Source organism: Opisthocomus hoazin, chromosome 4 (assembly GCF_030867145.1).
Source record: "Opisthocomus hoazin isolate bOpiHoa1 chromosome 4, bOpiHoa1.hap1, whole genome shotgun sequence".
NCBI lineage: Eukaryota > Metazoa > Chordata > Aves > Opisthocomiformes > Opisthocomidae > Opisthocomus > Opisthocomus hoazin.
The window spans coordinates 17,024,280-17,048,733 of NC_134417.1; the positions used below are offsets into that span (position 1 = coordinate 17,024,280).

Here is a 24,454-nt window from a genome sequence, read left to right on the forward strand (position 1 = left end):
CCTGCACTCCTTCACCGCATGGACTTCACCCCCACTCCCCCCCTACTCACCAGCCCCTCGCCTACACCAGGGCATTGCCTTGGTCACTTCAAAACACACATCTCCAACACCCTCCCAGCTTTGAGAAACTCTTCACTGGGAGCATGCTCAAAAGCCACGTCCTTCTCTGCCCCTACAGTTTTCAAAGCCTCTACAAGATTATCTGATGTAGCACTCATACATCTCGGCAGAGAATTAGCTGATAACTAACAAAGCACTGCAGGTAGCACGCGCGTCAGGAAGTACAAGTGATAACACCGTTATGCTATGAGAAACTTCATCCAGACCCTTAGGAAAAATTACAGTTTTTGTTACTGGTTTCATCTGAACTCATCAGCTATCCTCAGACTACACAGAAAACAGGAATACCCTCAAGCACGCAATCTGGGGGGGCATTCAAACCACCCTGTGATTAAAGGAGACGGTCACCGCGTTGGCAACAAGAAAGACTCAATGAAAATTGAGAACAAAAGTCGGGGACAAAGCAACCACCTAGAAAACAACAGGAGACCACGTAAGAACGAACCACACAACAAGCATGCCTTCCTTTGCGCTGAATGCACTTTTCTGCGTAGCAGCATTTCATGAGATAGAGATGGAAGAGCTGATGCTTAACGCTGCCCCTGGAGACTTGCCCAGAAGTTTCCACCCTGCTCAGCACCCTGTGCATAAAAGGGCAGCAGCGGCGACGCTCCTGGTGAACTCCCACCGGCCAAGCTGTCTGGCAGGTAGAGCTAAAAGAGCCAGTTTGGGAAAATATTGCCTTTTTATAGCTTATCTCAGTGCAGACAGCTGCCTCGCATCTCCAGAAATAGCAGGATTTAACAGCCATGTTTGCAGGGACAGATTTTAAAGGTTCCATCTTCTAAGAAACAACCTACACATCCAGAAACAGGAGGCCAGATTTGTTTTGATACTGGAACCCCCTTCCATATGCTAAGTGTGCCCACGGATTTACAAAAACCCTGCTCTGAAAATCGGATGTTCATTCAGCAACTGGCAACAAGTTGACTTGCGTTTGCCTTCCTATAGAGTCTGTTCCCAGTGCAATCAGCAGGAAAACAGCACACGATTAGGCTGACATTGCCTTTTGCTGAAAGTCGCTGGCATTTTGTAAGTCAAATAGTGGTGGAGCAGAGCATTAAACACTGGGAAAACAAGACTAAGAAGTTAAGTAAAAATACCCCGCAGCTACAGCTGATCAGCACCTCCCTGTTGTTCCTTTTCGGAAGGAGCGAGCCAGGATCAGATCCCAAAGCACTGTTCCGATTCGTTCGAGGTGATACAGACAGAGCTGCGGGCTGCATTCCCACCTCAGTCCCATGGCTGCAAACCCCAACCTCGTGAGCCTGGAGGAGCGTGTTCAGCCCCCCCGCCTCCATCATGCTTCTGAGTGCAATGGGGATAAAGTTATTTTGCTACCTTTTAGCAATAACAAGCTTTTTTAGATAAAAAGCAAATTCCCATGAATTTAACACTGATGCTAAGGACGTAAATGGCTCTGAATGTAACAGGACCTTGCAAAATTTCCATGGTACCACCTTTTACTAGCAACAGTTGGACCAGTTGTCTACAGCATCTTCCTCACTATGAGATTTGTTGTGGGGTTTTTTTTTTGTTTTGTTTTTTTGTTTTTTGTTTTTTTTTAACTGAATGAAGGGGTACTAAAGAGAACGACCTGCTGTGAAATGACCAAAATTCCCATGCAAACAACCCATTAGCAGTGTTCAAATGCAATTTAAATTACTAGTTGTTAAAGTGCTCCTCAATTTCATGGTAAGTTTCCAAGGAAAATTACATGCTATGTACTATTTAATTGATTGTTTTCTACTTCTTAACATCCATTTATTCCCTCCTCCTGCCTTTTCCTTAATTTCAAGGGATGATAATGACTTTTCAGGGAGGAAGGGGGAACAGCTAACGGAGTTAAGAGGGATTTGCCTGACGAACAAGGATGTAGGAGGGAGGTGGCTGCAAAAATGGGCAGTTTCACTGGAACTCGTCCCTGTTATATTTTTGCAGTAGGGGTGTGAGACAGCACAGCACAAGGACTCCTTTCTTCCCCACCACAGGCAGCCAGGCTTTCGAAATCTAATGTTTCTTCAAAACGTAGTCACCCCTCTGATGTCAAGCAGTAAGCAACTGGAGAGCCTTACCCACAGTTAACTGTTAGGACGTGGTGGTAAAGCAACAAGAGCCTGTTTCCTCCCCCCAGGCATGCCAGTCCTTGAACCAACACGCTCACTGGAGGCAAACAAGTTCTTCTCATTTGGGAGATCTCATCCCAAAAGCAAATACCTGGTTCACAGGAGCAAATCCTCCCACCCCCCACCCCCCCCCCCAAGCTGACTGAAGAATTGGGTTGCAAGTAAGACCTCCTGCTGCCTGCAACAGCTGTTACACAAGAATGTGTATTATAAAGCTAATAACAACAGACATCTCCAAAAGCCTGCACTCTGCTCAGATCCTAGGAAGGAGCAGTGGTACGATTAGGTAAGGTGCCATCTGGAAACTCCTGAAGTAACAGTATGTGTTGGGATCATGCCACACACCAGCAATATGTATCCATTTTATGAAATACCCAATACAACGTGGTTTACCTTTAAGCAACCAACGCAGAAATATTTCGTGATCAGAAAAGTATGACTTTATTAGAGTGAGATGGGTTTCACCTTTATGGCTCGGCACGAGGCTGCCTCAGTTTCTACACCGGCACACCAGGACAATGCAGCTTTCCCAGCCTGCGGGCACCATTCAGAGTGTCTCCGAAACCTTTGTCTACAGAAACGCAAAGCATCAGATGTGTAGAGCCACCTACGCTCCTGACCTTGTCTCGTCTTCGTCCCTTCCATGCCCACACGTGCTAGCCCCATGTTACCTGGGGCAGCTTCTCTTACCTGCTGTGGGGCACGTACACCCAGCCCTTGGCACACGCTATGTCCCCTCACAGCACTCGAGTGACACAGTGACAGTGTCACCACTTCACCACGTCCTCTGCAGTGCCAGCTCTGGATCGATCTGTGAAACAGTCGGGATGAAGGATGGGCTGCCAACCAATCCTCCTTACATGGGAGCTAAAGCAAATCCTCTGCTTTTAATACATCATCTTAAGAAAGGCAGGCGTGGAGCTCTGAGCACGCTTGAGGTCCAGCCCCATGGAAAGCTTCTCAGACTCAAGTGTTTACAGGGTGCCAGGCTGCAGGAGGAAAAGTCTTCAGACAGCTGTATTAATTTACAGGTCAGCCCTTAATGGCTCTGTTCCTGGAGCAGAAGAAAATCCGCTGTGGATGCTGGTTAGCATCAGTGATCACTGGATCTGCTCAGGTCCTGGAGAAATACCAGATGGAGAGCCCTGGCAGCCTGCAGTCCCAGCCGCGGGCATCCTCCATCGTCCAGAGCTCCCCCAGCCCTGCCCAGCACCCATCTGGAGGGACACAGATGGTACGTGGGGAGCTCATCCTTCACAGTCCATCCAGCTCTCACGTCACGTCCTCTCGGCGATGAGATGCTGCACCAAGGAGGACAGGCACGTGAAGATTAACAGTGCTTCCCCTGAGCAGCACTGCCCAGAGCCCCAGGTTATGGCACCCGGGCACTGCTCATCCTTGTCTTCCAACAAGCAGCCTGTCCTGGCGAGCGGGAAAGGGGACAAACCATGAGGCCACAAGCAGCTGGCAAAGCCTGGACACATTACATCCAAGTGCAACAGCAGCAGGGGCCATCCAGGGCATGGCCAAGCAGGGAAGCTTGGTGCAGGGAGGGGGCATCGCCGGCCACGCGTGCAGAGGCGAAGCACAGAACACGGAGCGACATGGACCGCCGGCTCGCTGCCCTCCACGGCTTGGCAGCACCACGCACGGCAGAGCACGGGGGGCTCCTGGGCCAGCCGCCGGGCTGAGGCTTCACGGCTACAGCTCCACTCGCCACCCCAGCACCCTGTTCTCCAGCCATCACCCACACTGCCCGTTCAGGCTGTACGCTCTCGAGGACAGCCGTTCTTTCCTTTGTACTGGTACCAAGCCCAGCTCCGCGGGGCCCTGACCCCAAACGCTGCAGTAATCCAAGTAGCTTGTTGAAACAACAAGGATTAAAATGCAGCTGAAGTCTGCAAACTCCCAACACGTCCCACCAGCAGGCATAAGCTCCAGCAGTCCCTTCCTCACCTTTGGTGGCCGAGTGCTTTTCAGCTCACATCCCGTCCTCGTGCAAACTGAGCCAAGCATCTTTCCCTTCCCAGAACAATCAAGCCAGTTTCGCACCTCAAGAACCTACTGCAAATGCACATCTCTGGAAAACCCAAACTTCCCACTCAGCATTAATCCCTATTTAAAAGGGAAAAAGAAAACCAACATGAGATTTAGTTTTCTAAGAAAGGTCTTAAATTTAAAAGAGAGAGAGTATGATAACAACAGGTTTGAACCAGCCTAAAAACACCAGTTAGCCGAGAAGATACAGGCATCACTAACCAGCAGTAGGAACTACAAACCGTGTTTCACCAACGCCCCTTCCCACGTAAAAGGGCAAAGTGCAGCGCTTTCTGTCCAAGGCATGGGACCGGCTGCCACGCAACCCCCGGAGCAGCATTAAAAGCACTCTATACGTGTTACATGCTCCAAATGACATGAGGAATGCGGGACGGTGGATCTCTGCTCCAGATTCCTCAGCACGGTTTTAGCTGCCATGAATCAAACAGGAAGCAGAGCATCTTCCAGGTCCCCCCACAGCCCTGACTGACTGGGCAAACAGCAGTTTCCTTTCAGGAAAGAGAAAGGAAAGGGGGGAAAAAAAAGAAAAAAAAAAGAGAAGCAGCCAGCTGCGATATCAGACAGATTAAAAACTTCACACTAAGGAAAAATAAAGAATAACAGGAAAAACCAGATACTGAACTTTCATCTAGTTACAGCAGCGAAGCTTCTTCAGGTCCCTAACCAAACAGAGTTAAACATTAACATTTAGAGAAATCTCTCCGTACATTATGCAGCCTTTTTAACACACACTTCTGCTTAGGAGACAGAAATCATCCTTAAGCTGTATTTTACTCGCTGACCACATGCTTGTACACTCATTTAACTCTACAGTGCTCTGCTGCCTTGCTGCATTAACGAGTGAAACTAAGCAGAAAAGCACGACTGAATGGGAGCTGGCTTAAATTATCTTTATACCTAGGCCTGAAGAAACATACCACCTTTGAGACCAACCCACAAAGCTAACCTTCCCTGCTACAGAAGGTTTCACTGGGTCCCTTGCTGTTGACTGGCGATCCACATGCCTGCCTCCACCAGCAACACACACATTTTGATGCAATTCATCTGACTAAATAAAACAAAAAAAGAATCCCAAGTTGTTTGCTAAAGCAGCAATGATGCACTTACCAGCATCCAGGCAAGCTCCTTCACTAACATGTTTCCCCCTCGAGCAGATCAAATTTGGAACAAGGTCCAGGAGTGAGAGAGAACTGAAAACTGACCACAACAAGCTTCCAAAACAAGAAAGGGGGGGTAGAGGGGGGGAACCTTACTACAGGAATTCAAATCCTGCTTCCACCAGACCCTGAGTCACCTCCCCTCCCTTGCAATAGATCAGAGCAATGGGTAAACATTTCCAAATATGGAGATCAAAACTCCAAAGGATGTCAAAAAAAAAAAAAAAAAAAAAAAAATCACTCTTCTCTCCCTGGCTTTGGCACTGGGATGACTTGCCCTTCTGGAGCCTGAGCTGAGCACATCGCTGTCGCTGACCCACGCACAGCCTGGACGTGGGGCCATGCGTCGCCATCTTGACCTAAGTTTTGGAAGTTCCTGGCTATCCAATGGGTGACACCACATCTCTGTCCCCTCACAGGGATGCACAGGGAGATGCAATGGGAGCAGTGCTAGGAGCCGTTGCCCCTTGCCCCCTACAGCAAACCTCCCTCTCATCCATCAATTTGAGGGGAAAACTTCCTAGAGCTTTTTTCTGGAGTGCTCTTTGAAAGCAAATAGGCAAATCCAGGCTGTGTTTATGGTGACACCAGCTCGGCACCACAAAACATAAGGCTCAGCCATCAGCCCCACTAGAGAGGTCCTGCTGCCGGGTCCCATACTGGCTGCTCACCCGGGGCAGGGAAAGATTCCCCGGCCGGCTCACCTAGCTGGTGCTTTGCAAAAAGCAGGTATTTCCTTTCATGAAGCAGAATCAAAAAAAACCACAGCTCTGTGGAAAGGAACATGCTGCTTGGACAGGGCAAGATCTCCCTGCAGGAACAAGGAGCCCCAGGATGGCAGCACCCCTCGATCCTTGCCGGGACACACAACACAGCATCATCCCACGGCAGGTGGGAGCAGGGGAGCACCCAGCCTCCCCACCTCTGACAGAGGGGCTTGAGGGTCAATGCTCAAGCGCATACAGCAAATTTAGGAGGCAGAACAGTTACTCTTAAAGGGCACAATTGTCCCTGCAGAGCCTGCCTGACATGGGCATCGCTCCTTGGTGGCAACAGCCGACCCGCAGGCAGCAGGGAGGTGACTACGCCTGCCAGCACAGGACAAGAGCCTCCTGGCAGCTGCAGCCATCGGCTCCCGGAGCAGGCAGCCTCTCAGGAATGTGCAAATCAGGACGTTTTCAAGGAGAACAGGCTGCCCAGGCGATCCAACCAGACCAGAGTGATTCCCCAGCACCACCCACAAGATGCTATTGAATTTATAGGGAAGGAATTCCAGAGCTGACTCTGCCCATGTATGGCCAAAACAAACTGTAAAAAAAGCGACATTATAATACATCTGGCTTTCACTGGTACCGGAGGCATCGGGAGGAGTCAAAATCCTGCAGTGACAGAGGCTGTACCTCCAGTAAGCAGGCAGAGGTCAGGGGCACGTGGCAGCATGAGTGTAGCCCGATATCATAGGTGACAGAAAACACGTAAACCTTTGCTTTAGAAGAAAACAAAGCTTTCTGCCTCCTTGAATAAGAACCACATTTAACTTCGTGATCCATCGCTACCACTGCAAAAAACAAACCTTGCCGGGCAGGGCCAGCGCATGTCCGTTACACTGGTAGTTACAAAGGCAGCTTTAAAGAGCCAGCGGTCCAGGTGGCACTAAGTGGTACACCAGGGTAACGTCGATGCAGTGCAGGCTGGGACTAGCTCTCGGTGGGCCACTGACCAATTGTTTTTCTAAAAACCCACTAAAACCTCCCCCAGAGCCATTCGCCCCAGCCAGCAGCATGGACACTAGGAGCATTCTGCATGGTCAGAAATGGCGATGTTCTGAGCGCTGTAGTGACCACGGTAGAAGACGCTCCAAAATCAGGGTAAGAAGGCTCAGGTAGGTGCAGGTTTTACAAACTCTGACTCAGTTTTCCAGCCCCTTGCAGAAGACAATTCTCAAGGTATTGCTTTTTGCAAGGAGGAATGGCAGGATGAAGTAGTGAACAAGTCAAGTCAAGGAAGGGAACATAAGCATGGAGGAGGAACACCTGGACCAGCAGAAAGCCTGTCCCAGGTGTGCACCAGCCCTTACTGCTCCAGGCTCCCACAGCACGGAGAGTTCGAGGTTCTCCTTCACAGTTAAACGCCATTACCTCGCCTGCCCTGCCAGCGGAGGAAATATTAGCTGTGTCAGCTCGAGAGGCAAAGGGCTTACCGAACCAGAGAGGAATGCAGGCTGCAGTGGCACACGGAGCGGGGACAGGGAAACGAAAGCCGGGGGAACGCGGGCTGCTCACGCTGCCTCTGCCTTTGCGCTGCACAGGGGTCACGCAGGGTACGTTTGAGGGCTCCTGGGTTGAAATCTGGGACTCACGGCTTTGTGAGCTTAGCGGGACTCCCGTGCCAGAAACGAAGATAGCTGTTCGAGGGGCTGGGAGCGCAGGGACCTGAGCGCACGAGGACAAGCCGGTTCCCGGCGCCTGGCAGGCAGCCCAGCGCTGCTTTTCAATAAGCGCAAGCTGTACCCATCGGACCAGGAATGAGCACGTGCCTCCTCCGAGCAGCATTTGCTGACAGGAGACCCACAATGCGGCTATTCCCCCAGCTTCATGTTCCCCAGGACAGCATTAGGATTTCCCCTCAGATTCCCAGCTGAAACTGCATTACACCCTTTCCCTTGGTACTGTGCTCACTTTGAACAGCGATACCCAAGCACGAGTTGGTGTTCAGTGCCTCTGCTTTACAGCAACTTGCACCCGAAACAACAGAGAGGAGAGAAACCAGAGAGATGGACACATCCACGTCCAACCACAGCCTAACCAGGGGCTCCCTGACACATCGCACCACCAGTCCCTTTCCTTGCCAGTCCTAACCCTGGGAAGTAAAAGCTTGGGGGCCTGGGAATAAAATCCAGTTCAAAGCTCCTGCACAGCAATACAAATGGTGATCAATCAGACACCAGGTCAGGCGTGGCTAATTTCATCTAAATGACATTACATAAGCAGGACAGCTGAGACTATTTGATTCATAAAAATGTCTTGAAGGGGTTAGAGAGCACAGCTTGCGTGGCATGCATAACACAGAGACTGCAGGAATAGGGACGCAGACCACATGATGCAGACAAGCAAGGACCAGGGATGCTCACACACACACATGCACAACTATGCACACATACGTCTCCTCCCCCAACGTGCACAAAAGCAGACTTAGGACTTGCAAGCTGAAGTCCTGTGCGGCCAGAAGTTAGCACAAATGTTTGCGACAGGCCCACTTTGCAGGCAAGGCAAAAAGCGGGTGCAGAGGAATAAATATAGAAAGAAGTCAGGCAGGCAAAGCAGGTGCTAGCTTGTAAAACCTTGGCCAGAAAGGCTCCCCAGGAGGTTGAATCTGGTAGTTTTGCAACAGCTCCACAGAGAGACAGAAGAGACAGAAAAGAAAAAAAAAAAAAAAAAAAGAGAGAACATGAATGCATATGCATTCTTTTATCACCATATATAGTGTATACAGACATTTGGTATATACACCCCCAAGCTCTCATACGTCACCATATAGTACGCACTATGTATGCACTGCATATCTTTGTTTCCATGTGCCTGGATTTGTACCGCGTGTGTACATTCATGTATGTATATGCATTTCTCACGTGTGCATCTGTCATTACCCCCCATATCACCTATCTGTGTGTGCTGTCACGCAACACGCTACTCAACAGAGCACATCTAAAGCCTCAGCACCATACTCTGGGATGAATTCTGAACACTCGCAGCTTCTTGCTGCTGAGCCTCTGGGTGCCAGCACCACCAGGGAACCACCAGTTTGTCTTGTATTTTCCAGTAATCCCACCCCCCCTCCACACTCTATTTGGAGAGGACATTCTTTTTCTGCAAAGAGCCACAAACAAGGTACCACTGTCAGAAAAGCCACAGATCCTTCTGAGAAGTTGCCCCTCGTGCCTGTGAAACACGTTTACGTACCAGTTCTCACGCTGCACAACCTTGCTGGTGGGATGAACTCAGAGTGGGGCTTTTGGAGACACGCAGGGCTCTGCCGGCGTCACGACTTTGGGTTTCTTTCCCAGCCCTGCAAAGAGAGAGACACTTGTGTGATACACACCGGACGGGCCTCCTGACAGCTCATCTCCAAAACTTGCAGTTTAACCCACACAACTTCTGGGAAACCCAGCATTTTCCTCCCCAGCTTTCTTAGGCAGAAGCTTCCATACTCCTGGACTCCTTTCAGCACCCCCTAAAAGCCAGCATCACCACCTCAAACTGGGCGAATGACCAGCACCAGCTCTCAGCTGCCATAGCTTGGCCAAAAACTCGCACCTCCTCAAGCCACAGCTCCTTCACTGCTCTTAATGCCTCCAATAAGGGGGAGAAAGACAGACATAAAATGAGGCATAAAATAAGAGAACAGGGTGAATCCATCACTCATCTCTGTGACCTTGGGCACAGTGAGGGAGCTAGGAGGCATCATTTAATTCAGTTTGAAGTTTATGGGTCTTACCACTACCACAAGCAGAGCTACACCACCATCCAGTTCACCTGTCCTCCACCTCAGGAGAGCCTTTTCTCTGAGGAGCTCTGCCCAGCTCCCATCAGGGACTGCTTCACCCTTTCCTGTAGCTGCAAAGCAGATGCGACCCCTTCTTGAAGTGACCAACTCAGTGCTATTTTTCCCCTCTGCAGAAGATGAAGGCAGAGCAGAGAGGCCAGCCAGGCTGCATGGCCACCTTCTCGCACATGGCATGGCTAGGACACACCACCGGGTGCATCCCATGGAGATAGGCGGCATCTGAATCGCACACTCCTTCCTGCCTCCACCAGCATCCCATCCCAGCCACGTCCTGGTCGCCCTGACAGCCCTATCTCTGCTCATGACAAGCACTGGCTTGCCTTGTCATCGCCACTCAGTAGAGAAAGCTACTGCTATTTGCTGCTGTAACGATGGAAATGCTCAGTTCAAGCTTGCGTTTGTTCTACCTGTGCTGTTCATGAGGGTGCATGTGAGCCCATAAGTCTACAACCAACACACAGCAAAATGCAAAAGAGTGCTGGTGGGTCACAGTCCAGGTCTCTCTTCCCTGCCAACCAGTGGGACGGCTGCCTGGCCCTGCTAGCACCTTGCATCCCCCACGCCATGTTTGATGCTACAACAGCCAGGAGAGCGACGAGACTCTTGCCTCTCCCAAGCAGTGGTAGATCTCCATTGCACCAAGACCACAACATGCTGAGGTCCACCCCGACCCAGGAGGCACCTTCCTCGCTCAGTCCCACAGCCCCTGCAGTGGCATCCAGCCCTGACTCCCCACAGGGCTGGGCAGGTACACAAGTCCCCAGGACCCTCAGAACTCCCCTGAGGTGTGATGACAACAAATTCAACCAGAGATCGCAATGGCCTTTCCCATTCACTGAAGACTTGGGATGACGATGAGTGACTGCAGGGTTTTATTGCTGGTGAACTCAGCCAAGGAGCAATTTCTCTCCATCCATCAAGGAGGAGACAAGTACAAGCAAATATTATGGTTCTGCATGTTTACTTTTCATTTTAAAATGATGTAGAGTTATATACAATTTAGGTCCTTCCCACAGGCTCCTGGCAAAATGCCCTTCAGTCTTATCTGCAAAGGCAGAAGACAACAACATTCCTGTCTGGTTCCAACACCGTTTCAGTTCAAACCCACAACAGCACCTCTGGGAGCTCCAGGTAAGACAATATTTCTTGGGACCCAACCTGTGTTCAAAAGATCGTGGCTCAGGCCTGTCTTTCACCAGGTTTAACTCAAGAAATGCTTACAAGATCAGTTACGGGACTCAGCAGACTTGGCTAGTTGAACCGCATCTGCCTGGACATACTTCCACACTGGCTGTGCTCATCACCTTGTGACAGGGGTTCCTGCAGCAAGGTGAGCAGGGGTCTACATGCCCTCCCCAAGCCACCCAGCTGTAGCATTCTGTGAAACCACCCCCTCCAGCAGCAACCCACTGTCGTCTGCACACACACTCCCTCCTAGCCACACATCCACAGCTGGGCAGGACAGGGACAGCCTGGATGGTCACAGCAATATCCACCCGAGCCAGTCTCTCCAACAACTCCATTTGTGACCGTTTCTCTAGCAGAAGGCTGCAAAAGTCGGTCCAGGTCTGCACAGTACAGAATACCCAAATCACCGCCATTGACTCCAGCACAAGTCTTTCCCCTGCTGAAGTCCCTGGAGAAATGCATGCAAGGACTGTCCCTAAGGAGCCACCTCCGAGTTTCATACATTCCCCCAGTAACCTTTATGGGGAATATCCAGGCGCTTTCACAACAGAAATAGTAACAACAGGCAGGCTTCTAGCACTATGAAACTGAGGTCCTCCTAGTTCAGAGCCACCACAACAGATGCTCAGTGATCTGTGCACAGCTAATTCTGATTTTCATCTCGCAACAAGAAATCCCAGCTTTCTATCGCAGTCCTGCAAGAGATAACAGCAGGGAAGCCTCTTTGGTAAGACAGCTTTACACTGTCAAGCTCCCATCTGGCATAACTCAGTACGACTCTCGTGCCTCCAGATCACCAGCTACAGCAGCCAAGACTTCGGAGTCTGTACACACCTACGCGTGCACACCCGCATCTTCATTTTTATGCTTAGCACAATACAGAGCACTTATTTTAATGCACCACCTCAACAGGCAATTTATCATTTAAAAGTAATTTCAAGCAAATGCCCAAGCAGCAGGAATCTGCTATCAGAGTCAAAGCCTTAAGTAGAGTCTGTGAACAAGCTACTGGAACACGATTTACCAAGAGAGCACATCTTTTGCAAAAGAGTTTCTTCATTTGTTTTCTCCAACTAGTTAAAAATCAAAGTACAGTTCATAAAAGGCCAAAAATGTGATTAGAAGTTAAAAAGCCACCCCAAGCTGAAAGGAAAATAAGGTGAGAGGCTGAGATCTACAAACTCTCAAATCCTTAAAGACGTGATGATCAGAAACAGCCCGTTCACTCACCGGCTGGTAATACTGATGCTGTATTATCGACAATAAGAATCAACATTTCTCAAGCAAAAAGAAAAAGAAATAGAAATTTGACACACAAATGGAGTACAGAAAGCAAGGTTTCCTGTTTGCAGACCTAAATCTAAAAGCAGTAGTTTACAATGCCTGAATTTAAACATTAATCCTCTGTTACGGTTCGACTGTTCTCACATCGTTCGGGTTTTTCAGAAATGGACATCTTAAAGCCTCTGCAAGAATTCCAAGTTTCAGAGAAGTGCAGCCAGCTCTTTCAGAAAAGCAGGCATCCCTAGCATAACTTTATAGTGGTCACTTAGAAATTGAAGTACCCAGACTCCCCAACCCCTTTAAAAGAAAAATCCTACACATGAAAATAATTTCAGCAAGTGCTAACTACACTTCCCACAGAAGAGCCTGGCTGAATGGCGTCTGGTTTCCTGACTGTTCAAAAGTTGCATTCGCTTTTAAATCTCCTTTACACCTGAAAGTGTCACCAATATTCAGAGCTTAATTTTTTTTTTTTTTTTAAATGGGTATGGCTGTACTTGTAGAAGCCCAAGCATGATCACTACTTAAACTGGGATAAAGCGTGCTTGTGCTGGGATCCTTTGTTCCCCTTCCTACATGGAGCAGATGGCTCAGCCTGACCGCCACGAGCAAAATTGTCATTTTAACCGTTCCAGTCATCAATTTTTAAGCACAGACAAGCTCCCAGCAAGTCAGCCATCAGTACAAACTGACAGGGGTCCCCTCCCGTATGATTGGCAGGTGCACGTACAGGTCCCCAGATGGCAACCCCATTCAGTCTGACCTTTTCATTTTAAATGAAAAACACTTAAAAGCCTGCTCTGTTCTGACATATGCATTTTTATGTCCTTCCCACGCTGTGCCAATATAGTTGTTATTTGCTGGCCAAAGTTCCCAAACTGGGAAATCTCACATTATCTCCTCCGCTGTGGGAGCCCTGATCGTCAGCCGTCCCGGCCACCGCCGAGAGAGCCATCTGAGGTGTCCATCTCCTCAGACATTGGAAAACCAGACCCCTTATATGCAAACCTCAATTCAGAGTCCAAACCCGACTTAAAATTCAGCTTATATGCACGGGTAGCTTTACACCTAAACACAACCACCCAGAGACACGGACTGATCTCGCTGTCCCAGGACATCAATGCCTGCAGGATCTGGCCCTGACTAACAGCTTTCCATGTTTGCTTCTCAGGTTTCTGTTATTAAAATTCAACTGCTCGATTCAAAAGTACGCTGAAGTTATCTAATCAAAAGATCACGCTAGATAACAAAAGCTGGAGGCATGTTTCCTCCGCTCTGCTGCCAGCAGCGGCACCTGCTCAGAGAGCCATCAGTACAACCAGCAACAGCCAATACACCGGGCTGCTGCCTGCGGGGAGGCCAGACTCCGCGTCGGTGCGAAGCAGCGACTCTGTGAACGGCGAGTTTCGATCCGCAAGGAAGCGCCACCCCTCCTTTATCGCACTCGGCACGGAGCTGCTTTTAAATCCGCCGCAACCCCATGTGTCAAAATTGGCAGTAACGGGACTTATCGCTTCCGAACTCCTGGCCTGGCCCTTGCGCTGGAGGAAGGCTGATGCCGGCCACAGCACGGACCGTCATCTCCGATGGGGAAAATTAGCTCCCACAAAGGAGCAAACTCCCCGGCAGCCCCCGCACGCTGCGTTAAAGCATCGCCCCTCGGGAGCCCTGGGGTCCTGCTGCAGTGGCTTCGGGGCCAGGGGACTCGTTTTTATCTTTGCTGCCACACTGAAATTTCAGGTTTGTCCTGCGGTTCACAAAATGAGGCTAAATAACAGGAAAAAAAGAAGCAAGAGAGAAGGGGGAAGAAGGAGGAGAGACTCCTCCAGTGGCACAGCAGCACTGAAGGGATGGCATCCAGCCTGTACTGAAAGGATTGCATCCAGCTTTCCCGGATGGAGACTGCTGTATTGTAACGAATGAAAAAAAATCATTTGGGGCAGGACAAATTTAAGCAGTGGCTGAGGAAGCTGCAAGACAGCCCTACCTACAGCTCCCAATGGCCAGGAGCCACCCCACTGGCTCTCAGCCAGAGCCACCGGGTGATGGCTGAGGATCAGCCATGTTGCACCCCTGTTATTTTAAATGCACAAGGACAGCTAGAAAAGCAGGGTGGCTAAGGAACAAGAGGAATCAGCACGCCTGTGCCAGAAACCCTGTGGGTCCTATGCTGGAGTGACCTTTCAGCAGCTCCCCGCTGCTGCCAGCAGCGTTGCCTGTGATTTACGCATCTGTAATTGACACCAGGATTGGACCCCGTGTTTTCAAGCACAGACCACTGGCCTCATGCTGTTTGCACTCCCTCAGTCTACTGGAAGTGGTAGATTTTCAAAACAGGCTCATTGATTTTTTTTCTTCCTTTTTCTTTTTTCCTCCCACCGTTTGCTGTCTGCATTTCACCAAGCCTGGTTGGAGAGACCTTGAGCGAGAGGGGGGCAGTTTCACTTTCTCACTCGAATGCACCCCGGCTTCTTGATCAAAGAAGGATAATTGATCTCGCTTTCAAGTTCTCATGCAGTATCAGAGCACCACAGAGCCTGGGTTTCAAACAAAGGATAATGTTTTACAATTCAAATCCAAAAAACTGTCATTTCCCCCCCCCCCCCCCCCCCGAGGAAAGGCCATGTGCACCAGGCAGCGCCGGCAAAATGCTGCCCTAACACGCCTCCCATGTCTCCCAGGATGCTTGGTCAAGAAAAACAGACCCACAGTGACCATGAGCACAAGGGAGCAGAGGAGAAGCACTGTGCTCCAAGGCGCGGAGGTCAGGAGGGCACCCGGCTTTCCCCCCTCCCAGCCCAGGGTCCTCCGCATCCACCTTTAGGCTGAAATCTCCCAGGGCAACATGGTATTTTGGTACACATTTGTTCAAGTCTAACAGTGCCACTAAGGATAACAGCAATGAAAATGGTCAGAAGGTAAGTTTTATTATAAAGGATGATGTTGCTCTATCCATCTCGGTTTTAAATCGCCCAAACTTGTGGACATAGTCCACCTTCTCCCAGGCTTGCTCATGTGCCACCACAACGAAACCCTTGTCACCATGGTGGGCTCCCTTACCGCTCTTCTTAAAGCCACTTGTAAATGAAACTTTTAAAACTTACAGCCTACACGACCAGACAGTCTGTGTTCAAGGCTTCCGTTCTATCCAGTTTTGGCCAGACCATTTGAAAACAGCAACAAATCACAGAATCACAGAATGGCGGGGGTTGGAAGCGACCTCTGTGGGTCATCTAGTCCAACACCCCTGCCGAAGCAGGGTCACCTACAGCAGGCTGCACAGGACATTGTCCAGGCGGGTCTTGAATATCTCCAGAGAAGGAGACTCCACAACCTCCCTGGGCAGCCTGTTCCAGTGCTCCGTCACCCTCAGAGGGAAGAAGTTCTTCCTCATGTTCAGACGGAACTTCCACTGCTTCAGTTTGTGCCCGTTTCCCCTTGTCCTGTCACTGGGCACCACTGAAAAGAGCCTGGCCCCGTCCTCCTGACACCCACCCGTGAGATAATTATAAACATTTACTAGGTCCCCTCGCAGCCTTCTCTTCTTCAGGCTGAACAAGCCCAGCTCCCTCAGCCTCTCCTCGTAGAAGAGATGCTCCAGTCCCCTCATCATCCTCGTAGCCCTCCGCTGGCAGCCAACTGGATTCCCCACTCCCGTGCCCACTTGGTCAGGCTAGGTATTTGTGAAAGACTTGTAATCCATTGTGATGTCTAAAAAAGCACAATCAGCTACAGCACCAGCAAATCTCTCTGGTTTAGGAAAGCCTGTCCTCTCCTTGCCCACCCATCTCCAAGGATGGCCGAGCATTAGCTATCTTCTTTCATTCTTAGCACTTAATAGCAACCCAGTTTAACCCTGGGAACAAATACCTTCAGATGGTATGAGCAACAAGGGGCCTAGGACACCTGTATTAAAAACAAAAGTTTCTCAGGGTAGCTGCGCCTCTTTCCAAACACCTGGATCGAGAGGCTGAGGAAGCATATTCCTTCAAAACCAGAAAAAGCCGGGATGGGGCAGAGAGGCCCAGGTTAACGTGGAAGAGTGGCAATCAGCCAGCAGTGAACGGAGCAGCCTCACCGCCGACTGCTTTTCAAAAAAAAATTTTTGTTTTCAACAAATGTTGTTACTACCAGAAATAGAAGAATTAGGGAAAAAAAAAAAGCACTAAACTTTTTTGCCTTTTCAAAACAAGAACTGAGCTGTAAGCTGATGCTTCCCGCAGAAAGCTCCATTTTGAGAGAGGAGCTATTTATACCAAATATAGATAAAAAATTCTGGAGCATTTCTGACAAGCCCTAATAACTGCTCTTACTACTTTTCAAAACTAGGAGGACCGCAGACATCTGTGGATGCATCCGCCTTCTGAACAAGAAAGTACCATTACTTCCAGCACAGATGGAGATGGAGACATACACAAAATACATCAAAAAGCTGGTTTAGTTCCTAAACTACCCCCACTTCAGCTGGAAGTGAGGCTTCTCACTGAATTTGGCCCTTATCACCAAAGGAATAATAAAACAAAAATAATAAAATAAAATACTAAAAAAAAAAAATCGCAGAGGCAGTGTTCCAGGCTGTGCTTCACACTTTTCCTCCCTGTGATGTGGAAACCAGCCTGCCACCGCAGAGCCCCGCTCCCAGGCTGGGATGGGGACGGAAGATGGCCAGGGTGCTCCGCTGCAAGACATCACACACGTGCTGTCACCTTCACACAGAGCCACCAGATCCCACCACAGACAGAGCCACTGCCCCTCTTCTCCCCCAGAGGAACCCCGAACTTCATCGTCAATACCCCTGGGGTGTGCAAGCCTCATCCTAGCACTAATAACTAGAAGAAAGGGGACGGAGAGGGTCTCCGGCAGCACGACAATGGGAAGGACGGGCCATCCGAACGCCCCGGCTCAGGAGGACCGTCCTGCGGCATGGCTGCCAAACACCCGTCCACCTCAGCACAGCGGCCTGGTACCTGCCCGTGGAAGGACGCACGGCTCCGCGCGCTTCCCCCACGTGTCAGGGAGGGACCTTCTGCCCCGAGGCAACAGCGGTGGGGACAGGGGACGCAAGCATGTAGCCGCCACACTGTCTGCCCAACACCCAGTCCTGTATGTGCTCCCGTCCTCCCAGCGGGGCTTGGGCTCAAGCAAAGTGAAGACAGCAGAGCTCAGACATCTCTCCATCACCTTATGCAGGAGAACCAGCTGTGCAGACTTCCACGGGAATTCTGCGGATTTCCTTCCCCCAAAGGAGCCTGTAAAAGGGGATTGTAGTTTATCACGTAACTTCTTTCAGCACAATAAGAACAAATATTGCCACTTCTTTCCTCTCCATAAAAATTAAGGACAGCAAGTCTTTAGCCCCTGTGTGCCATTTCATCATGACCTGGAGACGTTTATACACTGGACTTGCACTGCATTTCCTTTATTTTTTGCCTAGCACCAACAGTGACTATAAAACCGCATCCTGCACCTTTATAATTCAGTTTACTTCAGCTGCGTCCCTGTTTCTCAGTGGAAAGAAAGCAGCTTTTGGTTTGCAGAACAGCAAAGTTATTAATCAAACCTCCTCAGCACCCTTACTGGACCTCATCAGTACCCACACTGACAGATCACACTTGTTCCCATGAACCTGATGGTTTCTCAGCACAAAGTTTTGGTAGTTACTAGTTCTCTGTGTTCTTCCCAAGAGTTTGCCACATGGTATCCTCCAGCCTGCTGCACCCCAGCCTTGTGTTTTCCAAGAGTAGGTGCCTATTTGTTTGTAACATTAGCTACAAGTGTGTGGGTGCAACATCACACCGAATGTACGAAACATTTGAGACCAAGAAAGGCATCTGCAACCTCCTTCCACCTCGCTGGTGTGATTCACAGGAGCACCTAACAGTGTAACACCACCATCATACCTGTCCTCGCCTACTCCTCCCCTACCATACTGAGCTTGTCAGCAGGAATTTTGTCACCAGCCCTGAAGCCAAGTGTTTTTATTTTTTCACTTAATGATGGCGAAAAACAGAAAGGAACTGCAGAAGCTTTCGGAGACAAAGATCTCTCCAGGGCGTGCCAGCTGATATTTTCAAAGACTTACTTGGCACAACATCAAGGAAGCCGGCATCCAACATGCAAGCAAGACCAGCTCCACGCCAGCCACCAGCCAGGCTCAAGAAGCATTAATGACTGCAGTCAGGAGGAAGGAAGGAAGGAGAGGAGGGAAGATAAAGACAGACTAATACTGCGCTTGTCACAAGAGGTACAGCCACACACCTGGTCACCACCCAAGAAGGAAACATAGAGAACAAAATGAGTGGCAACCTCTGTGAGCAACCACAACATCTGAGACAGCAGTGGCCATGCACAAGTCAGCACCTGCCAAGACTGACCATGCAGCAGGGTGTGACATACCACACATGCCCTTCAGGCTAGAAACAGGAGACGTATGGGAGGCTGTGTGGGAAGAGCCGGCAAGTGAAGACCGTGTCCTATCAAGGCTGCAAATCTGCACATCGCACGCAGCGAGGCTCACAGCAGCCTCGCATAAGCCATTTGCCCGTAGCCACCGTGTATCTAGTTACAACCCCCAGTAACACAGCTGACTTGATCACCAGGCCTCTATCAGCATTCACAGAGACCAGAGAAGGTCAAGAGAGTCATCATCCAGGAACAGAGGACAAGCACAGTTAGCTCAATGGGAACTTGACAGGCCAAGAATGACTGCGGTCATGGAGGACCACGGAGAGCTCGTTCATGTTGCCCTCATTTTCTGAGGCTCTCAAAGACGACAAAAACTCTGACCTTTGATTAAACCAGGTTACTCTCAGAAGAGGGGGCGGCTTAGGGGCTGATGGACTCTGTAAGAAACTATTTATCTCAAGGTCATGGGTTCATACCCTCTTCAAGTTCTTTTTCCTTAGTCAATTAAAACAGGGGACTCAGTCTGCATTAAAAAAAACAAAACTGTTACTAAGGGCACAGCCAGATACTGTGAAACAGGCACATTAAGAAAATACAGCCCCTTTGCTGCTCCTTGCAAGCCCCACAGCCAAGCACAGCAACTTTGGGAACGCTCCCCATGCAAAGCGAACACGACTCGCTTTCACACCCAGAGTAGCAAAGCAAAGGAGGGGACTGCAGGCGAGCAGGCATGGCTGCCATCGCCAGCCCCCAACAGCGGGTTAGGCACATCCCCGTAAGGAGCATTATGGATGCAGCTGATCCTGCCCCAGCCTCCGAGCCTGGTCCTGCGAGACTCCTGCCCATCCCTGCACCACTGCTTTGAGAGTGGGTACCTTCAGCCAGCAACCGCTGCCCAGACGCTCCTACGCCAGTTCCTCCTACGCCAGCTGCTTCTCAGCGGCCAAAACCTCACCATCAGGTCACAGTGGGGATCAGTAGGAAGACTGGAGATGTACTTCTGCCTTTGCACGCACAGAGCAAACAGCATGCACGGGGGCTCCAGCCTTTGCTGCCTGGGAGCCCAACCAGTTTGGACTGGAGGTTTTCCAGCCCTCAACCCAGTGGTGACATTGGACAGCCCCTCCAAATTGCACTGAAGGAGCACGAACACTTGCATAGACACTTAGGACCAGCTGAAGGGAGGAGACCCTCTGCCCTGCTCCTGCCACAGGCCCAGCCCCAACGGTGACAGAAGTGTGACAAACACCAAGGTGGAGCACACAGGGAGTTGAGAGCACACCTTCCACTACGTCACCAGGGCCAGAACAACACACGAACCAAAGTTAATGTGTATCTGAAACCAATTACTGATAGAAACCAAACTATCTAGGAACTCCAGCTGCTGCATTCAGGGTTCCTGGTAGTGAGCACTGACACAGTCAAAACCTTTTTTCATTGTTGTTGGTTTTTAGCCCATAAAAAGTCAAGATAAAAATGTGCTCCTGCACGCGGGGTGCACACACTCGCCTCCGTCACCTTTAGTGTTAGTTTTCCCACTGAGAAAACACATCCTCTCCCCCCCCCTGTATGCAACTATAAGGTTTCATAAAATTTTTCATCACTCCATGCTTTTCCTATATTTACCCTTCAGTCGAAAAGCAGAGAAAGGATTCAAGCACCAACTCCCCGTGCACCAGGATGGAGCTGCTGGCCCTGCCGGGGCTCTCCCGTGCATCGTAGCCAGTGTAAGGGTAACGCAGCAAACGCAGAGCTTTCGAAACAAGTGGGAAGCAAACAAGAGTTTTCTTCCATTCACCAAAGACGGTAATTATTTTGGAGAGGACTGCATATCCTTTTGGCTTTTAATTAGCAGCAAACCAAGTCAACCTCAGTTCATATGAGTGAGAAACTATTAGGGGCTATGGATCTGCAGCCAAGGAAAACAAATCTGTATCAGTTCTTCACCCCCAGAATAACTTCTGATTGTCAAGCACAGTTACCAGGGGAATGAATAGCTTCTCCTACAAGCTCCTCACTCAATTAAACTAATGCAGACAAAAAGGCCAGGCAGCAGCAGCAGCCGGCAGCACAGGGCAAGTCAGATGCACACACTTGGCACACACAGAGCAACGTCAGCAGGTTCAGAGCAATGAGGGAGAGGAGGAGCGGTCCACAGCCTCCATCAAAGACGACACCCAAGGCTTCTCCTTGAGATGCTGAATGGCAAAAACTGGTGGGGTCTGTGCCCTGAGGAGACTTCAGGAATCTTTAACTGAGAAGACACATGCACATCTCGGTATTCGGAGCTGTCATCCATATTTAACAGAGACTGATAAAGATCTGAGTGAGGAAACACCTAAGAAAAATCCTTGATTCATTACTAACCCAGAACTATCCTATTGCTGCCTCCCCCTCCACTCAGCAGCCTTACAATTATAACTCTGCCTGAAAAATCAGGACAGCCATCAAGCCAGAGCACAGAATAGAGGCCAGGAGAAACAAGTACAACCCTTGGCCCTACTTGAGCAAGAAAGCCAAATGTCTAAAGCATCCCAATCATCTTTCAAAGCAAGCAGGAAAAAAAGAAAATAGATGCAGCAGGAGCTCATTTTTGCTCCCAGCTGCTCTTTGCAGACAGGCTGTTGGGGCACTAATGATCCACATGAAGAGGATCGATTCCTGTTTTTCCCTCTTGTGCAGCTGAATTTCATTAAGAGGATGAATACGGACCTTGGAGGCTACAGTGACATACAGCAGCCTTCCTTACTCTTCATTCCTCTGATGTGCTACAGCTTCATTTTCTCTTTGGAAAGTTAGCCCAATAGCTTTTATTTTTTTAGGGGAAAGCAAAGCATCAGGCAGCTGCTGGCCCATGTAACACTGAGCAAACTTCTCCTGATAAAAAAAGCTGCAAGATATTCATTAACCAAGATCTCTGAATACTCCATGCAGGCAAAATTACTGCAGTGGAGTTCCCTGGTCTTCAGCGTGTTACCTCTGGCAGCTGGCTGGGGCTGCACTTCACAGTGCGACGGAGCAGGAACAGCCACAACATGAGTCGCAGACTGCAGAGTCCAGAGACAACTCCAAGTTGCTTCTTCAGCAGCATGGATCCATATAACTTGCTTGACCTCAGAGGCATCATGGAGCTTGTAACTAAATGTTCACATATGGGGAGAGGGAGGCAAGCCAAGGATCCAGGCCATCCAGGAGCATCATGCCTTCACACACCACTGATGAGGAGGTGGGCACGTCAGCATGGGGACAAAGGCAGGCAGCAAGCAAAAGCCACAGCTCCTTCCTTTCAGTGGGACTTTATTGAAGTGTGACTGCGCAAACAAAGAGCTAAATCCCATTCCCCCTCAAAAACTAAAGTTGCACCTTTGATTTCAAAGGAAGCACAGCCTTGCCCTCGCATAGCTGGAGGCAGTGCAAGCCACCGAGGTCAGACCAGCCCGATGCAGCGGCAGCAGGTGCTCTGCAAAGCTGGACCCACGCAGCCACGAGCACGCCCCAGCTCGGATGGGCTCTTCCAGCAGGTGCTACTCGAATCATGGGCATCTCTCTAGCGAAGTGCAATGATATGTAACTTCCTTGCGGGCTCGGGAGGCTGCCAAACATCTGTTGGGATTAGTTGGTTCGTGTTTGTACAGCGCACACAAACGCTGTCGTAAGGAAGGGGCTGACCTATTTACGGATGTGAATGCTGGACCAAGACCCAAACCTACACACTGTATTTGCACATAAGGCTGTATCTCCCCTGGCAGATTTTACTGTGTGAAGCTAGGATGGAGGCATGAAGTGTCATCTACTGCTTCCAGCCCACTTCTGGTCACTGCTGGTTTAAGTGAGTCATACTGCTCCCCTCCTCCACTTCACCCCATCCAATTGCACAAGTGAGTTCTGTTAGCAAGCTGGGCTAGCGCAGCTTTACCAGGAGCCGCCAGATGCCACATGGGCTGCCCTTTGCAGGAGAAACCCACCTTCCTTCAAGCCTCCATCCCACTCTCTGGAGTCCCACCAGGACTGCAGATCACAGGCTCAGCCCACGGATCTCTGGCAGGCTCCCAGAGGCCAAGCTGCAGCAGATCAGCCACCCAAATTCCTCGTGGCAAGGGACTTCGCATCAAGTTTCACACTTCTCTTGGGTGTCCCTCCCTCCCACACAGGCTTCCAGTGAGTAAGGGCTGAGGAATGAGACAGCGAGCGTGCACAGCTGAGAAACCACAGCAATAAACAGCCATGAGGGAGAGGAACTCCCCAGGAAGGACCAGGAAGAGCCCAAGCAGGTTTCAGATGGAACAGAGCATGTTTGTTAAAGGGATTATAGGTGGCAATGGCTTGAGATGGCAGGGCCACAGGAGCCTTACATTACAGAATCACAGAATCACAGAATAGTAGGGGTTGGAAGGGACCTCTGTGGGTCATCTAGTCCAACCCCCCTGCCAAAGCAGGGTCACCTACAGCAGGCTGCACAGGACCCCATCCAGGCGGGTCTTGAATATCTCCAGAGAAGGAGACTCCACAACCTCCCTGGGAAGCCTGTTCCAGTGCTCCGTCACCCTCAGAGGGAAGAAGTTCCTCCTCATGTTCAGACGGAACTTTCTGTGCCTCAGTTTGTGCCCATTGCCCCTTGTCCTGTCACTGGGCACCACTGAAAAGAGCTTGTCCCCATCCTCCTGACACCCACCCTTCAGATATTTGTAGGCATTTATAAGGTCCCCTCGCAGCCTTCTCTTCTTCAGGCTGAACAAGCCCAGTTCCCTCAACCTCTCCTCGTAGGGGAGATGCTCCAGTCCCCTCACCATCCTCGTAGCCCTCCGCTGGACTCTCTCAAGTAGCTCTTCATCTTTCTTGAACTGGGGAGCCCAGAACTGGACACAGTACTCCAGATGAGGCCTCACCAGGGCAGTGTAGAGGGGAAGGAGAACCTCCCCTCCTCCTGCTAGCCACACTCTTCTTGATGCACCCCAGGATCCCATTGGCTTTCTTGGCAGCCAGGGCACACTGCTGGCTCATGGTTAACCTGTCATCCACCAGGACACCCAGGTCCCTCTCCGCAGAGCTGCTCTCCAGCAGGTCCACCCCAAGCCTGTACTGGTGCATGAGGTTGTTCCTCCCCAGGTGCAGGACCCTGCATTTGCCTTTGTTGAACCTCATCAGGTTCCTCTCTGCCCAGCTTTCCAGCCTATCCAGGTCACGCTGAATGGCAGCACAGCCTTCTGGTGTATCTACCACACCTCCCAGTTTGGTGTCGTCAGCAAACTTGCTGAGGGTACATTCTAACTCTCCATCCAGGTCGTTGATGAAGTTAAACAAGACTGGGCCCAGTACTGACCCCTGGGGGACACCACTTGTCACCAGCCTCCAACTAGACTCAGCGCCGCTGATGACAACCCTCTGAGTTCTGCCATTCAGCCAGTTCTCTATCCACTTCACCGACCATTCCCGTGACTCAGAATCGCTTTGCACCAAGCTGCAAGTCCTACACATAGAACTTTACTCTGTCAGAAGGCACTGCTCCCCTCTCCTCCACAGACACACTTTGATACTTATCAGGTCTCCATCTTA

The 24,454-nt window shown here is 50.2% G+C and overlaps 1 protein-coding gene across 11 annotated transcripts in view; it reads right to left on the reverse strand.

Moving 5' to 3' along the window:
• The window catches only part of LPP (LIM domain containing preferred translocation partner in lipoma), a 355,991-nt gene that overhangs the window by 320,713 nt on the left and 10,824 nt on the right, over window positions 1-24,454 (reverse strand). For 3 of the 11 annotated variants that reach the window (XM_075418090.1, XM_075418089.1, XM_075418092.1), the window contains exons 2-3: window positions 9,421-9,526; window positions 8,802-8,851 (exon numbers count right to left, since the gene is read on the reverse strand). The gene's annotated coding sequence lies outside the window, so the exon portion shown is untranslated. Of the gene's footprint in view, window positions 1-2,663; window positions 3,669-8,801; window positions 8,852-9,420; window positions 9,527-21,878; window positions 22,000-24,454 lie in introns of those variants that run through there. The other 8 variants (XR_012763648.1, XM_075418091.1, XR_012763649.1 and 5 more) reach the window with 8 other exon arrangements.